This window comes from Gobius niger (assembly GCF_951799975.1).
Source record: "Gobius niger genome assembly, chromosome: 15".
Classification (NCBI taxonomy): domain Eukaryota; kingdom Metazoa; phylum Chordata; class Actinopteri; order Gobiiformes; family Gobiidae; genus Gobius; species Gobius niger.
The window spans coordinates 14,942,754-14,959,052 of NC_136866.1; the positions used below are offsets into that span (position 1 = coordinate 14,942,754).

Below are 16,299 nucleotides of genomic sequence, written 5' to 3' on the forward strand. Positions count from 1 at the left end.
TCAGAGCATTTGACCCATCCTTAAAATCACCCAATCTTGAGCTTGGTTCAGGTTTAGGAGTACATAGTTGATGGATTAGACCACTGTGCTTGTTTTGGGTTGATGGAAACCTGAGACCCCCAGTACCCCAGATAAAAGAACATGAAAAATGATGTGGAATCAAACCCAGGATGTTCTTGTGAGGAAAGTTTGTCAACTATTCAGCCGCCACCCAGATTTCAACATGATGCCCACTGACATTAGAGCTGACAGTGCATTGACTTGGATAAATAAGCGTAGGACAGAGAGAGAGGGGCGTGGTGCACAAAGGTAAGAGGTCATGGACAGAGAGCGTGTAGTGCAGGCTCCTAAGACTGTGAAAACTGCTGAGTATTACCCCGATTACACGCCTTGTTTCTTAATCATCAAGTTCAAATTGAAGAAATGCAAATAATGAGCACAAATTTGCATTTCAAATGGTGAAATGTGTGCCTTAATATTGACGTGCAGATGATGATGGCTCTGAATAAGTCATCCTTTTACACATTTACACTTCATTGTTGCAAAATTCATGTTCCATAATTCTGCTCAGAAATCATGTTTAGTTAAGCTCCATTTATCCTGCAATCTCAGCTCTCTTTAGACACCTAAAAAAATGACATACAAGAGATTAATTAATGACGGATAATAAAGCTCATGAGACTTTTTATGACACGGTCCCTCAAAATGACAGAAAAATAATCCCTTCGCGACACACCTTCTGCATATCCCTGCGTGCCGCAACTCAAAAGAAAAGAATTTCAGCTTTTCTATAAACAATTCGGCCATGTGACAGTATATTTAATGTCAAAATACCACAAGGGAGTCTTTATCTTCACAAAGTTCTACACTATTGGCAAAGGCTCACGACCCACCACTTAAGAACCTGACTGATCTATACTGTATCTATAGTAGGCACACCACCGCCAAGGCATTCACCCCATATGACAATAGTCCTACTTTAGAGCCACAAAGTCTGAATAACCAAGGTACGTTTCTCAGCTGGTCCAGGCCTGGGTAACGCAGGGAGACGGTGAAAGTTCAGCCAACAGCTCCTGTTTTTTGTTTTTCCTTGAATTCTAATAGATTTGTGTGTTTACCGACCCTGGCTCCATGCAGGACCTCCGTGGAGCCGGCAAACACGAGCAATGTGTTTTTTATAGGAAACAAACCAAAGCTATTTTCTCTTTTGGCAAAAGGAAGCAGCCCCGAAACCTAGAAGCAAAAGTGGCAAGAGTACAAGCTTAATTTAACACAGCCAGACAAGATATAGCCTCTGTGTTTTCTCGAATCAGGAAAAAAACGTATTTAAAATAGACAATAGACCGTTTTGTGTTTTGCAAATCGAATGAGCTTCAGGGGCATTTTTTTAATCAATTTTAGATGTCAGATGGGACTAAAATTAAAAACTACACTGAGGCGAAAAACATGATGCTTTGTTGCACAAACAAATACTTATATCGACTGAAAAGCAGTTTCAGAATCATAAAACTACTTGAACAATATTGAATAAAAAGAACAAAAAAACATCTTCAGTAATAGGGCTGTGCATTTTTTTCTGACGCAATGTAATGCAATCAAATAGTGACTTGTATCTTTAAAATTAAGATTTAACAGTAAGAAAGGGCAGATTGATTCCATCATATCACTACCAAATGGCTTTTTAAGTATCAGTACCAGAAAATGAGTATCTATATACACATTGTTCTGTGCCAAAATACCCACAGCAGTAGTTCTCGTATGGGACTGAAGCATCAGGTGACAGGAGCTGAAAGTTTATATCCTTTAGGTATTCATTTTATACTTTATGTAAAGTGTAAAATTACCCCAAAAGTTGTTTAACAATGGCCATTTGAATAAGACTAGGAGAGGTCTTAACAACAAAGGATACTGCATTACCTAAATAACTGCAGTTTTAATTATGTAAGAAATACCAAACCAACTGGTCGGTTATGGCTATGACAGTCAGGCCCAAATGTTGAGAGTTTAGTTTAGAATAAAAATATATTGACATAAAAATGCACCAATTTCCTCCTAAGAGACTGCTTTAGAAGTGCAAGTGGTGATTTCTTTAGATTTTGCTGTAAACGCTGACCACAAACACCACATCCTCTTTTATTAACTTCTGTTTAGAGGCACCGAGTCCCTCCTGTGTCCCAGTATTTTAACCCGACCGCATCGCCACATTCACTTTATAAATGCACCGCAAGTTTATCTCTGCGGCTTGTTGAGATTCAGTGGAGCGTAGCATCCAAATGATGACAACTCGAAGCAGACAGGAAAATGGCAGGGACCGAGGATTGAAGTGCACTTAATACGACAGTACTAGAGCTGCCATATATCACCATGGCATCAATCAATGAACTGATTGAGTCTTCAATGCTTCGCCCGCTGAAATGGCAGTAGAGGGCCCCGTTTCTCAGTCCTCGGTGTGATTTTTATTTGTTTTGTTTTTTTCATAAGTTGCAAAGTTTGTTTTGATATGGCCAGACCCAGGGTTTATTCAGGCAGACCAGAATCAGAATAGGTTATAAATGATGGCCATTGTCAGTGAAGGTACATTCACAACTGTGCAACACGTAAGAAAAAATAAATTAAATAAATAAAGCTTGGAAATAAATAGGATAATTTATAAATAAGTAATATTATAGCTAAACTCTGAATACCAAAAAAAATGCACAATACACACATCCCGACAAACGTGATTGGTGAGTTTGCACAAAAAGCAGGTGAATAACCACGTAGTGCAAATATAAAAACATTTTATTACCATTTAGGAGTCTGATGGCAAGTTAAGGCAAGCGAATGCTTTTTAACGCCTTTTAGGCCACCAATGCAGCAAATCTAAAAAAAAAAAACTACGCTGGTCCTACGTTGGCAGGTCCATGGAAAATGTTTTCAAAACAAGCACTTTTGACAATCATATTGGTATTTTTGAACTTCTACAGTTTATAAAATTGACCAATATTCCTTTTGTGACTTTTAAAGCAGTACTAAGTAACTATGCCCCTAGAGGCCATAAGCGCCACTGCAGGTGTCGTAGCATGTTGTGGTTTTTTACTCATTAATTGTCCATGAGAGTAAATACTACGCTGACAGAAAAGACAAAGGGAGAGAGGGATATTGTACATCCTATTACACAATGGAGATCATATTTTAATGTAATGCAATTACAAGAGCTTTTCGGTCGGTACCAAGTAGGTACCGTTAAACAGTACCCAGCCCTACCTATACCTGGTCAGACCGGTTTGACACTGGCCTTTGTTATGGAAAAACTCGACAAAGCGGGTAAAAGACACCTATAGTGTGTATTAGTGTGTATTGGCTCCGATTTGGAGGCAGCGACGTTGCAATTGTGGTTTTCTGGCCAGAGACACCAGGGGGAAAAGACCCCCTAATCATCCCATTAACACTTGTATTACCCCCAGAGGGACTACGGAAAGGATTTATTAAGGTAAACAAGTTACCTAGTACTGCTTTAATGTGCTTCACTGATTGATTACGCTCCCTTACAATCCTGTCTATCGAGAAGACACAGTCATCAAACTGTGTCATTTTATTTTAGTGATTCATTATGTCAGTGGGTGACATTTCTGTTCTCTCTCAAATATTAATGCCACTGGATGTGCATTGTGAATAAAAAAATATTCGGCCTCAACTCTGAATCCAGGATCTTTTCACTATTGCAGGCACTCTTCTTTACAGCAGACACAAAAGAGTCAGTGAGTGACTTACTGAAGATAGATTGCAGTTTCAGGTGTTCGGCGCACTGTGCTTCCCAGGGATCAGAGCTTTTCTCCGGTGGCATCCAACAATGACCAGGAAGTGTCTTTAATCCGGTTTCCTAGTTTTCCTTTTGGCAGCGGCTGCTCCCCTGCACAGGCGAAAGAAAAATCACATTACACACATGACCTTTGGAAGTGGAGACAGTAGAACACAATAGTATTTGGGTTTCAAGGACCTTGGTGCTGGTGCGGACAATGAAATTTTCAGAATCATACATCACACTTCACGCTATGGAACAACAGTGGAAAAGAGAAACCCAATAATGTTTCCCGTTCTATGAAGTTATATTTCTCAAGTTCAACATCTATTCAATCCGACAAGAGACACTTATCAGTAGAGCTGCAGAATACAGCTCAGAAAAATCATTTTTGTAAAAGAAAAGATGCTTCCAGAGAGTAATACATTAAACTCTAGGACAAAAACCCTCTTTATGAGCCAAGTGTTATTGCAATTTGGAGTCCGCTTACAAGCTTTGTCTTTTGCACCCTTTTGTGCTCATTTAAAGTGTACAAAAAACGGTCATTTTAATTCCACTAAACTTCTTTATTTCAGAGTAAACCTGGCGTTACATTTACTTGGCAATGGAATCAAATCAAAAAGGATCAGTTTTAAGACACTTCATTGAAGCTTATGTTTTTCTGTTTTCCTTGACTTGTTCTGGTGAGACAAAAAGAAAAAGTAGAAAACTCCCTAATTTCTAAGAAACTGTTCCATTCCCCGCTGTTCCTAAAAAGCAGCTGGTGAAGGCACAGAATTCAATAGCAGGACGTTACGTGAATACAAATGCTCTCCTAAAACAGTGGAGAGGAGGTGATATCAGAATGTCCTTGAGAGCGCTTCCTTCAAAAAGGTTTTTTACACAATATTTTTCACCATCTTTTATGGCCGTGTCCTTTATGGCTTTGAGAAACACTGCTCCCTCCAGATGTTCATTTAACGACCATCAAAGTAATAATGATTACTTTATCACACTTCAGCTGTTGTAGGGCAGAGGGTCATTGTCTCTTACATTCAGCTCACCGTTTTTCTACAACTTCGTACAGAAATCTCAATTAACACTTCATCCATCCTCTTTAAACAGACAAAAGACAGACGTAGTTTTGTTATTGAACTTTATAATAAAAATGGCCATATATATACACCTCTATAAAAGAATCAAAATAAAATCGAAATATTGATTGATTTTGGTAAAATTGTTCAGCCTTACTCAGGGAGAAGGTTTCTGTGAGGAGTTTGCATGTTTACCTAATCTACTCAATAAGCACAATAAGCTATTCCCCTCCAGAAATGATGAAAAGCCCATCACAGCTGACATAACATGAATAAATCAGGCTTAAAACATTCTTCTGGGTAGCTCAGAATAGATATTTCAGATCATTTAGAACACAATAATAATCGCTCATCACAATGAAAAGAAGCTGATGATTAATTTATCCCAGCACTTTTTTATAATAGGGCTGCACCATTTTGACAAAAAAACAAATTAATTTTTGTCGATTTCAATTTGCGACGTCCATATTTTATACATTTAAATGCATAAACTGCTAAAATGATGAGTGAAGGAAGTGATGTTACTTTTAGACTGGCAAACACTCAAATTACCCCACACCAGAACAATAAATGTTTGGTTTTGTGTGGACAGCACCCTCTTCTGAGAGGAGTTCGGCTTCCTCTGGGGGACAGCCACGTGAATAAATAAGTCCGTAATGGAATCACATAGCATCGATGTGAATACTTAAGAATCTGCTTTATAGAAACTCAGAGCTTTTATCTGTCATGACATACTTGAGGTTAGCTTATTGTAGTAGTCAAAACCTCGATTGCAATTCGATATCAATAAACCTTGCAGCCCTAATTCATAATCAGGACAATCACTGAAAAATCACCAAGAAGTAAACAAAGTGCGCAACAGTCCAGCTACGGCAGAATGGTTCTTCCAAAATTCTGCTTCTACTCCACAGAGCAGGCAGAGGGGCCAGGGATGGTCAGGGTTTCAACTGGAGCTCCCTCTGAAGGCAGCAGTAGGAATGACACTGTGCAAACAAACCAGCATCGTAGAGTGTGGAGGGCGTTTTCATGTGTTCAACAGTATAACGTACTAAGGAGGGACACCTTTCATGTCAGGAATATGTCTAACTAGCTGTAATAATATTCATTTCCAAATAGATTACTTCACTTACTTAAGGCTTCTTAAGCTACAACCAATAAATGCATGAGTAGATCTCCATTAAGCAATAGCAAAATGAAGTCGGCTCTCATGAAATCCTGTGGCGTGTTCTTGGCGAGTTGAAGATTTTGTCGGTGAGCAATGTGAAGTGACTGCGGCATGTTGGGTAATGGCCCCGAAATCACTTAAGCATTATGAGCAATTTGTTTGACAAGACATGTTTAAAAAGTAGGATTGAATTAAAACAAAACATCGACTGGTTTAGGAGTTTGCCAAAAGCATAGTTGCTATTATCTCTTACATTGATAGATAACTTTGCGCTGGTTGAAAAATCTAAAATCTTCTTTGATGTAGCAGCAGTTGATCCTTAATGGTAAATGTAGTTGTCATAAGACTATTTTGTGTAATTAGTTTGATTTACCAACTGTGGAAATATATATGAGAAAAGTTAGAACTTTAACCCAAATATTTACCCTTAAAAGGTTCTATGAAACAGACTCAAATAGCAAAGTGATTAGTTTCCAGCTCATACCAGGTCAAAACAAACCTTGAATCTGTCATGGCGGCCGTCAGCAGCGGTATCCTTTACTCATCGGGGGGACAAGAATGGGAAGAGTGCGGCCTACTTGGAAACAGATGGTGGGGCAGTTGGTGGGAATTTCAGCGACGCTCTCATAGTACATGTTTGGGGATAAGATTTACAGTTCTTGGACTCATTCGTGCTACAGCAGTGTCATGGCGGAGGGAGGACATCCTGAAAAAGGGGCCCAACACGTCAACTTTGCAAGAACAAAACGCAGGGAATATGATCCTCAACATTTTCTACACAGTGCATCAACCTTAACATGCTTCAGGGCAACTGAACTAAATTTAGCAGCAGACTCTCAATCGTCCAGGAATTTTCCATTGTTGTAAAGATTTCAAATATCATCGACTGGACCGGGTTGATTGAGCTGAGGCTGTTTCTCTCTGGTCAATCAAACCGCACCACAGACACTGGGGGCATTCTAGCAGGGAAATCCAGAAGAATGCACCTTCAGTGGCAAAATAAATTACCACCGCTGATAAATTAACACCAATCTGCTGATTTACACCGTGGAGAAAGAGAAAGCAGAGGCATGTGTGGACACTTGTTTCGTGGGTTCATTCATTGTCTCTTTCTGTGCACTTTTGGATTCACAGTAAGATAGATTTGCTTCAAACCTGGCAAGTGGAAAGTGTGGAAAGTTAGTATTGTTTGTGAAATTATTGTGTTTTAAAAAGTGAAACGGCAACTTCAAAGTTTAATGGCTCATAATGCAAGATCTAGTTAGTAATGAAGTACTCCTACTAGCAATTGTCGCACAGTATGAAATAATTTATGGAATACATTTAAAGGGGCTAGATGCAAGATAGTCATTTTATATTCATTCTGAGGAAAGAGTTGGGCAGTTAGAGCTGGTCAAACTTTAGCATTTAGGAAAATAATAATTTTGGCCTGATTAAAAACCTTAGGATACCAACTTCAAACTTCACACAGCCACTATTGGGCAAATCAACAACAATCAGGCCAAGTTTGAGGCGAAGTTGAATCCAAAGTGCACCGATAAACGGACAATGAAACCAAAGCTATAATAGCTGGAGAAGTGGGAGGTCTTACAAATGGCTCTAATACAACTGATTACACTGACACGCTCACAATGAGCCTGTTGTTCCTCTCCATCTGTACAGTACGTCCTCTGTCTGTTTATTTCTGCTTGGATTAGCAGTTCTATTGTTTATGATGTTTTGATACACTGTTGCACAACTGCCACGAAAATTTGGAAAATCACGATTTCCATATGCCGGACTGAGAGAGATTTTCACTGGACAATAAGAAAAACACACACGAACCATTTCTGCTCAATCAATGACATACAAAAATATGAAATTGTGCTTGAAGTAGTAGAAGTCGGGGTTTCTCATTAAGAACTGTGAAGGTCTAAACTTCTAATTATGTAAATGAATTATTGCCATTATTAGGCGGCGCTAATGAGGCTGTTCTCGTCTCACTGGTACCCGGCCTGCAGTCAGCTAATGTGTGCACTTAGCCATTCAACATGCCTCTTCAAGATGATTGCTCAACCTGTGCATAAAACAGGTGAGCAATGTAATAAAAAAGGTCATATCATCCAGTCTTACACCGGTGTCATTTTTGGAGTCAGGGGCCACTGGCAAGGGTCAGATGGAGATCACAGCTAATGCTACTCGAGAGCCTTTCCCCGTGACCTACAATGCATGACTAGACTAATACCTACTGCACCAAAAAACAAACAAAGCACAGATGTGGGTACAATTTGACAACTGCAGAGAAAGAAAAAAAAGAAGAAAAAAAAAAAAAGAGGAAAACTTTTGGGAGCTGCAGCAGTGACGTGCTGAAGGCCGGGAATGATGAGACGGTGGGTGACAGCGAGACAGTAGGAGTCCTGGCGTGAGATTTGGCTGCGTAGAGGAAAAGCGGGACGAGAGGAGAGAGGCAGCGTCGTCAGAGATGAGAGGAGAGGAAGAGCCGTGGGAGGTGTGGAGATGGAAGCGCCGACAGAAGGACGGGCCGGGCTGCGACGCGGGACAAAGGCAAACCGAGGGAGAGATACAGTAATTATTAATTGTACGCAAGTAATCCTTCAGGTTGGAAATATATTCAAACTGAACAAGGACCCTGAGGAAGGCACAAGTCTGCTGCAGTGACCACGACTTACCGATTGATAATGATGCAAGTGTTAGCATAACACCAGCTCAGGAAAGGCTGAATAATCAACTTTTTCTTGGCTTAAACCGTTTCGACAAAATGAGCAGCTAATCCGTTAAAGAAAAGTGAACAGAATGAACACCTTGTGGAAAATGCTTACTACAAACCACCACGTGTGCAATCTGGCTTTTTCGGAGATAGTATTGTCCTCCTTTTTACCGATTTAGCATTTGCCAGATTTGGCTGTGTTGCACAGTGCCAACGAAGCAGCTCGTACAAGGACTCACACGACTGGCTTTAAAGAGAGAGTAACAGAACAGTGACATCATCGTTGTTGTACAGGTGAATGAAAACACTTTCCATTTACTTTATCCACGAGGTAAGTGCAGTTGATTTGGTTATATCAAAGTTTGTGCCAGACGACAACTTGAAAACATTGTTCTGACGTACAAATGTGGACAGGGTGGAATGGGAGAGTTTGTGCCAAATTCCCCGTTTGTTTTTTGTGAATGAGCCTAAAGGGTTCTCCAGGGAATGCCAAGGTTAACTTTGTCAAGGCTAGTTCACCATTAACTAGAACAAATCCCCATGGCAACGGTGTGACTCATGTGGCCAATAACACAGAGAGATTATAATCATATGCAAAGCGGGTTGGAGATATGAGGGATATTGCACGAACTGAGGTAGATCCCAATGTAATTAGGAATAATGAAATGTCAACACCTGAAAGAAGGCATGGGATATAAAAGTAATCAGCAGATGCAAACCTCACGGGGACCGCTTCATTTTCACTCGGTAAAACTATAGGAGACAGAGCCAACTGCTCGGACATGTATTCAATGTGGACTCTTCTGACTGAGGGATGAATATTCCGTAAAGTCAAAACATTCTTTGAGGGTTGCTGGTTCTCTCACAATGCAATATACAATCATTCAATGGCTACTTTTTTGTTTTGTTCATACTTTATTTGTAATATAAGCTACTACAAGAATTATCTGGCAAAGGTGTTTAAAGGAGTTCAGAAAGCAGAATAGAGCGACTTAAAGGGATTTCCCAAACTACTAAATGGCAAAACAATCCTTTATTTGAAAATATGCATTAATCAATTAATGGTACATGGCCTCAACTGATATAGCGCTTTTCCAACTATTAGGCTCCCAAAGCGCTTTACAGCAAGGATCCACTCACCCCTTCACTCTCTCATTCATACACCAATGTACGCAGACACTGGAGGGAAGGTGGGTGAAGTGTCTTGCCCAAGGACACAACGACAGTGTGCACCTCTAGGATGCCTTTAGCAGATGACCTGCTCTACCAACTGTGCCACCGTCGCCCCTGTTGCTCATGCTAACAGGCTAGCTAACAAACCAAAAACAAAATTTAATGATGAGAACCTTATCCTTTTCCTGTTACTAGTTCCTAAAGCAAGTTTAGCAGATTAAACCATCCACTTGGCTAACAGGTGACACCAAGCAACACATGAACTGAAATAATCAGTCATTTTAAAACAAAGCAGTATTCTGAACTTTGTTTAAACAAACCAGCACTGACTAATAAAGTTATGAAGGATTGTTGTTGTCATTTTAGTTGTCATTTTAGTAACGGCAGGACAACTATTTTCCCGTGTGGGGCACACAGATGCTTCCTTTATAACTGGCTCAGTGGTTTTATGGTGTAGATTTATTTGAACTGCAGCCTACGCACTTTCTATAGCGCTTTGAATCTGGGCTCCAAACCGCTAAGCCTGTAGTGCAACAAAACACAAACATGTTCTGAAATGCAGGTCATTCTCTTTAGCTTTGCACGTCACATTTCACTTTTTTTTCAAATATTTGCCCCTTTCAAAACAAAGGCGATTAGCGGCAAGACAATTAGCAAGTAAAATAGTATTTAGATGTTTCTCAAAACTACAGTTGAATTTAAAATACTTTTTTAGGACTGTCTCAAATCCACCCAGCAAAACAAATCATTTCAACCCAAGTAACCAATCCTGGGTTTGTTGAACATGCCTCCAAGGACAACTCACCGCTGGAGGATTTACCAGCCTTTCAAAAGAAATGTTCCCATCCTTTTCTTCTCCCTTTAATTTGTGTGAAGACATCCGGAAAAACTCAGCTTAAATAAACACTTCTGATGATGCGCTATAGCCGTAACCTTGACATTTCTTGCTCTCTCTTCTCTCCTCTCGTCTCCCTTCCTCCAGAGCTCCGTTCATAACGGCACATGTGCACTCCCACCTACACACAGTCTCAATAGCCTGGCTTAACATTAGAAAATGCGACACAGCTCTCTCGGTTGCGAAGTCTTGGTTGGCATTCAAAGGCATATTATTATCAATCATATTATCGTTATCTAGGCTGTGCAATATCCTTTGCAAGCAAAAAAGTATCATTTGTGGGTAATGTTTGTGTTTAAACACCACCCAACAGCAATCAAGATGTTCTCTAAGAGGAGAGTGAAAAATACGCTGAAACACAGTAGTGTTTGGGAACGGCAAATAAAAACATGAACACAGGGCGTACTATACGTCACATTCTTTTCTAACCTGTGCAGCCGATAGTCTAGTGCAGGCAGGGGTTCCCAAAGTGAGGGTGAGGACCCTTCAGGAGTCGCGAGATGATTTCAGGGCAATATTTTTTACATTTTCACATTGAATTTGATGCATTTTTTATTGAAAACAGAACATTTTTAATCAAATCAAGCCAAATATTAAAGTATACTATCAAAACAAACATTAATAAAACAGATTTTTTTAGATACAGTTTACAGTCCTCAAGTTATTGGTCTGCTGATTTTAGGGGTTGCGGTCCGAAACGTTTGAGGACTCCTGGTCTCGTGGTTAAAGCAGTACTAAGTGACTCGTGCCCCTAGAGGCCATGAGCACAACAGCAGGTGTCTTAGCATGATGCGTTTTTTTAACTTATTAATTGTCCATGAGAGTAAATACTACGCTGACAGAAAAGGCGAAGGGAGAGAGGGATATTGTACATCCAATTACACAATGGATTTTTTTTTTCACTCAAACTGCAGATACGGCTGCAAATACTGTTTAAGTGACGCTAGACCGAAATTAGCTTTGCCCGTTAGCTTCGTCTTCGTGATTCCATTAGTGTGTACCGGTGAGTCCGACCCGGTGGCAGTCAAGTTGCAATTGTGATTTTCTGGCCAGAGACACCGGGGATCATCCCATTAACACTTGTAGTACCCCCAGAGGGACTACGGAAAGGATTTATTAAAGTAAACAAGGTACTTAGTATTGCTTTAAGGCTGCACACTGTACTGTCCTTGGCTTTGTGCTTTCTAGTCCCTGCTCCAGCAATTTGGATGCCTCTCCCCACTGTTTACCCAGTTTCACCCTAAACTGTCCAATCGGATCAATTCTTTTAACATATTAATCAAATCTATGAATGATTACACTCCTATCGGTCAGCCATTCATTCATCATTCTTCTCCACAACCTATTTATGCATAACAATGCCATCAAGTAAGAAACAGCATGAGCTCCTTATTCTCAAACTGGACTCCAGGGATCCGTAGGGGTCCCTGAGACAAGTGTCGGGGTCCACCCAAAAAAAATAACATCATGTTTTTCATTGGGAGGATGTGCGGGGGTCCTTGGGATTTTATTTCCTGTTCGGTGAGAGGTCTCCTGTCCATAAACCTTTTGGGAACCCCTAGATGAAGCGTAGCAGCTCCACTGGGGGGGTTGGGAACATGTGGAAAGACATGCCTTAGGCTTAGGACACTCTCTACAGGTGGAGACCGAGGCAACAAGAGTAGGCAGTGGGGTCACAGGCGGGGGTCCCGGGCAAATCCCATTCAAGCGGTCAGTCCAAGTGAAGTGACCCTTCTCATATGCAGATGGGTTGACTTACGAAAGTGTGGGAGAAACCGCCACAGCTGGGGGGGGGGGGCTTTTGTGCCGTCAGGTCTTTTGCATTCCATCATTTAAGCGTAGCAGCGTTACATCACATATTAAGACTTCATAGACGGCCATTTTGATTGGGGGGTAAGTGGTTTTGACAGCTAGGGGGGTAGTCCTCTCAAGTGCTGTGACTGACAGTATGCGAATTTGCTTGAATGAACTGGAGTTGTCCATAAAAAAAAAACCTAATTCAGAAGTTACAACTAAAACGCACTCCATGCATCCATACACCTTGCACTGCACAGCAAAGTTCCCAAATCCGGACGTATCCTCTCTCAGCAAAGACAGCCAATGAAGCAGAGCATTTATTTAACCAAACTAATGCAGGTTTTTTTGGCAGGGAAATTAGCCTTGCGCATCGAGATAAGACAGGAAACCGCATGAGCAGCAGCAGCAGCAGCAGCAGCCAGTCATCCCAATTACGCACAGCCGCCACGCAGGGACGAAAGCAAGCAACCATTATCTTTATCTGATGCTCGTTTTGCAATATTTCCTGTCTCTTTATAAGCGTTTTTTTTTTTAATCTGAAATGGGCGGCGTGCATGCGAGTTATGCCCAGTGCAGAGTAAACGCAGATAGCACGCTGTTTATTGTATTTGAGTCCTGATAAAGCAACCAAAGCGACGCTGTGGATTCATTGATGTTCGCGTTTACGGTGCAATGAATGACCTGTCGTGGAGCTAAACTTTCCAACGCACGGAGAGGCTGTTAGAAAATGTCCAAACGGGAGGAGGATGCGCAGCGAGTAAGTTGGCAAACAGCGGTCTGCCAGTGCAACGCAAGGACTTACCTTGTTCAATTCCCACCTCGTCTCCTCCGCTTCCCGGGCGCTAAAGCTGCTCTCCTGCGCTCTCCCTCGCTCTGCCGCGGACGCCAAAAAGTAAGTTGTCAGCGTTAAAGCCAAAGTGTGTGTGTTTTTGTCCCGTACGCTGCGCCCATAGACTGTGCGCTGCTGCCTGGCCGCCTGTCGGTTTGTTCAAATCAGAAGTTCAGCCAAAGTTGCAGCGATTCGCTCCGCCTCGAAATGACGGAGAGGACGCCGCGCCCCCTCCGGCCCGTACTCTCGCGAGAGCAGACATCAGAGGGATGGGGGCACCATGGGGCAAACAGGGAGGGCGCAAATGTCGCGATAACCGGGTGAACGGATGAGAAGAGAGAAAGCGCGTTGCCTTGGTAACGGTGTTTGACAAGGTTTTTTTTTTTTAGCGGGTTTTCGTCCTTCTGTGCTGCAACTGGTGTGTGAGGCACATACAAGTATAAACTAGCTACTCACTCGTGTTTGCTTGTGTTTGATTGGATTAAGACGTATTCATTCTTTTTTTTTTTGTATAACGTGTTGTAGTATTCACTATGATCTAATTCTGCAATCAATGTTAAAAGCATGGAAGGAAGGAGGGGCGGAGGAGCTGACCAGTGCAGGACACCACGCTCTGAAACAGGGACAAACCCAGGAGGTGGTGCACCATTTCAGAGGATCATAGGAGCACTAAAGGCAGCCAGCTGGGTTTCCTTCGGGTGCTTATTTTGCATTAGGGTTCTGGATTCTGTACTTAAAATTGAAAATAAAATAAAAAAGGGGCATCACGGTGGTGGAGCGCTTAGCACTCGTGACTCACAACAAGAAATCCGAGGTCCAGTCTTGGGCCAGATGGGGCCATGTGTGGAGTTTTCCCACTGTGCCTGCGTAGGTTTTGCACTATAGGTTTGTTGCCTTCTGGGGCCAGGACTCCCCTGAAAAAGAAATTCTTGCTCGCAGTGGGACTAGCCACTAAATAAAGGTCTAATAAAAACTGCTAAGACTTCTGGGATAACATCTATCTATCCATTAGAGCTGAGCAATGTGACAAATAAATCTGAATCGTGATGCGATCCCTGTGACAACTGTTTAGGTGATATTGTCATATTGTGTTTTGCTTAGTTTTTTTTATGCAATAGCTTACACCTTTCCCCACACAATCCCCCTAATGGTCAGTGTCGTCATGCACCGAGTCACAGAGAAGCATGAACCTTCAGAAGCAGCTGTCGGCTTTGGTAACCTCTTAAATTAAGCTGAGTGCACCTGAATCGTGATCAAATCTGAATTTTGATGTACATTTTTGCCATATTGCTTACCCCTACTATCAGGCCTTGATTCTGCAGTCGTGTAAAACTGCATATGGCATTGAATGAATAAGATTATTTAGACAGACATACTGTATTACCTTTAGATTTTGGTCAAGATAAATCTAGCACTGTCCTCAGCCTAAAAACTTTGACCTCCAAACCTGTGAGCCGACCTGAAACAAAGCTCTTTTTTCCCTCCCATCTTTTAGATCATAAAACTATGGCGAGATCGATCCTATCAAGAAGAAAGCTGTCGGCTAAGTGTATGTTTTCATATTGAGCCTTCTTTCTTCTTTGCATAACTAACCGTGCATACAATTTTAATTAGATAAGAGGAGTTATGCAGCTAATTAAACCCACACAGCCGTAACCACCGAGAGGAGGAAGGACGCGCCGATTCATATGTTTCACCCACACTGTTGTCTTTGCACAGTCACCCATCCACAGTCCACATAGAATACCTCTGTCTGCTCTTGAAATTTAGTTCACTTTCTGGCGCTTCTTGTTGCCCATTTACTCATCGCGTTCATTTGCATTGTATGCTCCAAGTCTATTGCTTCAAATGTCAGTGGGATTGCATAACATTCAAACCGAGATAAAGAGAAAAGCTTCACTGACAGTCAGACACACACCACTCCGTTGCCGTGTAAGTCCATGGGTCCCAGAACACCCACCCAGTTCTGTCACGGGGCGGATATTTGTGTGGGAGGTTCTTATTGTTCGCTGGTAGAAAAGCGCTCTTCTGGGATTTAGCTCAAGTGCTGTAATTGGGTTAGACACAGGATGGATTAAAGATGCCGATATACATTAATAACAGGGGCGTCGTATGTGATGTCATACAGCTTTGTGTATTGTGACTTTTTTTTCTTCAAGATTCCTGGAGATCACAGTGAAAACAAGGCTTTTGTGAGTGGAAAGCCAAACTGTGGCCCTCGGGCGAGTACGTCTGCCCCCGGTACTGCTGTACCCCATTTTGGATGGGGGACTTGTACCAGGACCATAGACGTAATAGACTCCTTGGGCTCACTCCTTCCAGTTTACGTTAATGCCAATCGTTCAAGCAGGAGTCCATGATGGATTTACAGACTCCTCCTACCCTGTTCTGATCCAGCATGTTCCTAAAAAGGGCAAAAGGGCGGGATCTTCGGTGTAGACTCGGTCGTCGCAGGGCGCTCACGCCTTTAGCTCTGATGCTAACGGCCAGTCAATCAAAGTCAGGCCCTCATTATTATACAAGGATTCTAAAAAGTACCTTGCAAAAACCCGCCTGGTTTCTTATACCTAACCCAGCGTCATCACAGGAGTAATATCTAGCTGTAGAAAGTTTAACATTATCAGAAACCAGGCTTTACAGTTGTTTAAAACGTGTGTATAATGCAATGCTATCTAGTGGAAAACTAGCTTTTTCTGCTGCCACTAGATGGAGGTACTGCAGCAATGGCAGCCACAGAACATTGCAACCCGTGGCCATTGATCGGGACTCATGACTCAAACAATGAATTACTCACTGACACCTCTAATCCCACGTCCAGAACCTTAAGCCTGCCCAATGTTCCCCGCCTCTATATCCCAATCCCAGTCTCAGCCCTCCCC

The 16,299-nt window shown here is 41.8% G+C and overlaps 1 long non-coding RNA gene across 1 annotated transcript in view; it reads right to left on the bottom strand.

Moving 5' to 3' along the window:
• The window catches only part of LOC306975359, a 62,407-nt gene extending 48,779 nt beyond the window's left edge, over nucleotides 1-13,628 (bottom strand). The window contains exons 1-2 of the long non-coding RNA XR_013793692.1: nucleotides 13,394-13,628; nucleotides 3,754-3,892 (exon numbers count right to left, since the gene is read on the bottom strand). This is a non-coding gene — a long non-coding RNA (uncharacterized lncRNA). The remainder of the gene's footprint in view (nucleotides 1-3,753; nucleotides 3,893-13,393) is intronic.
• Nucleotides 13,629-16,299: the final 2,671 nt, after the last annotated feature.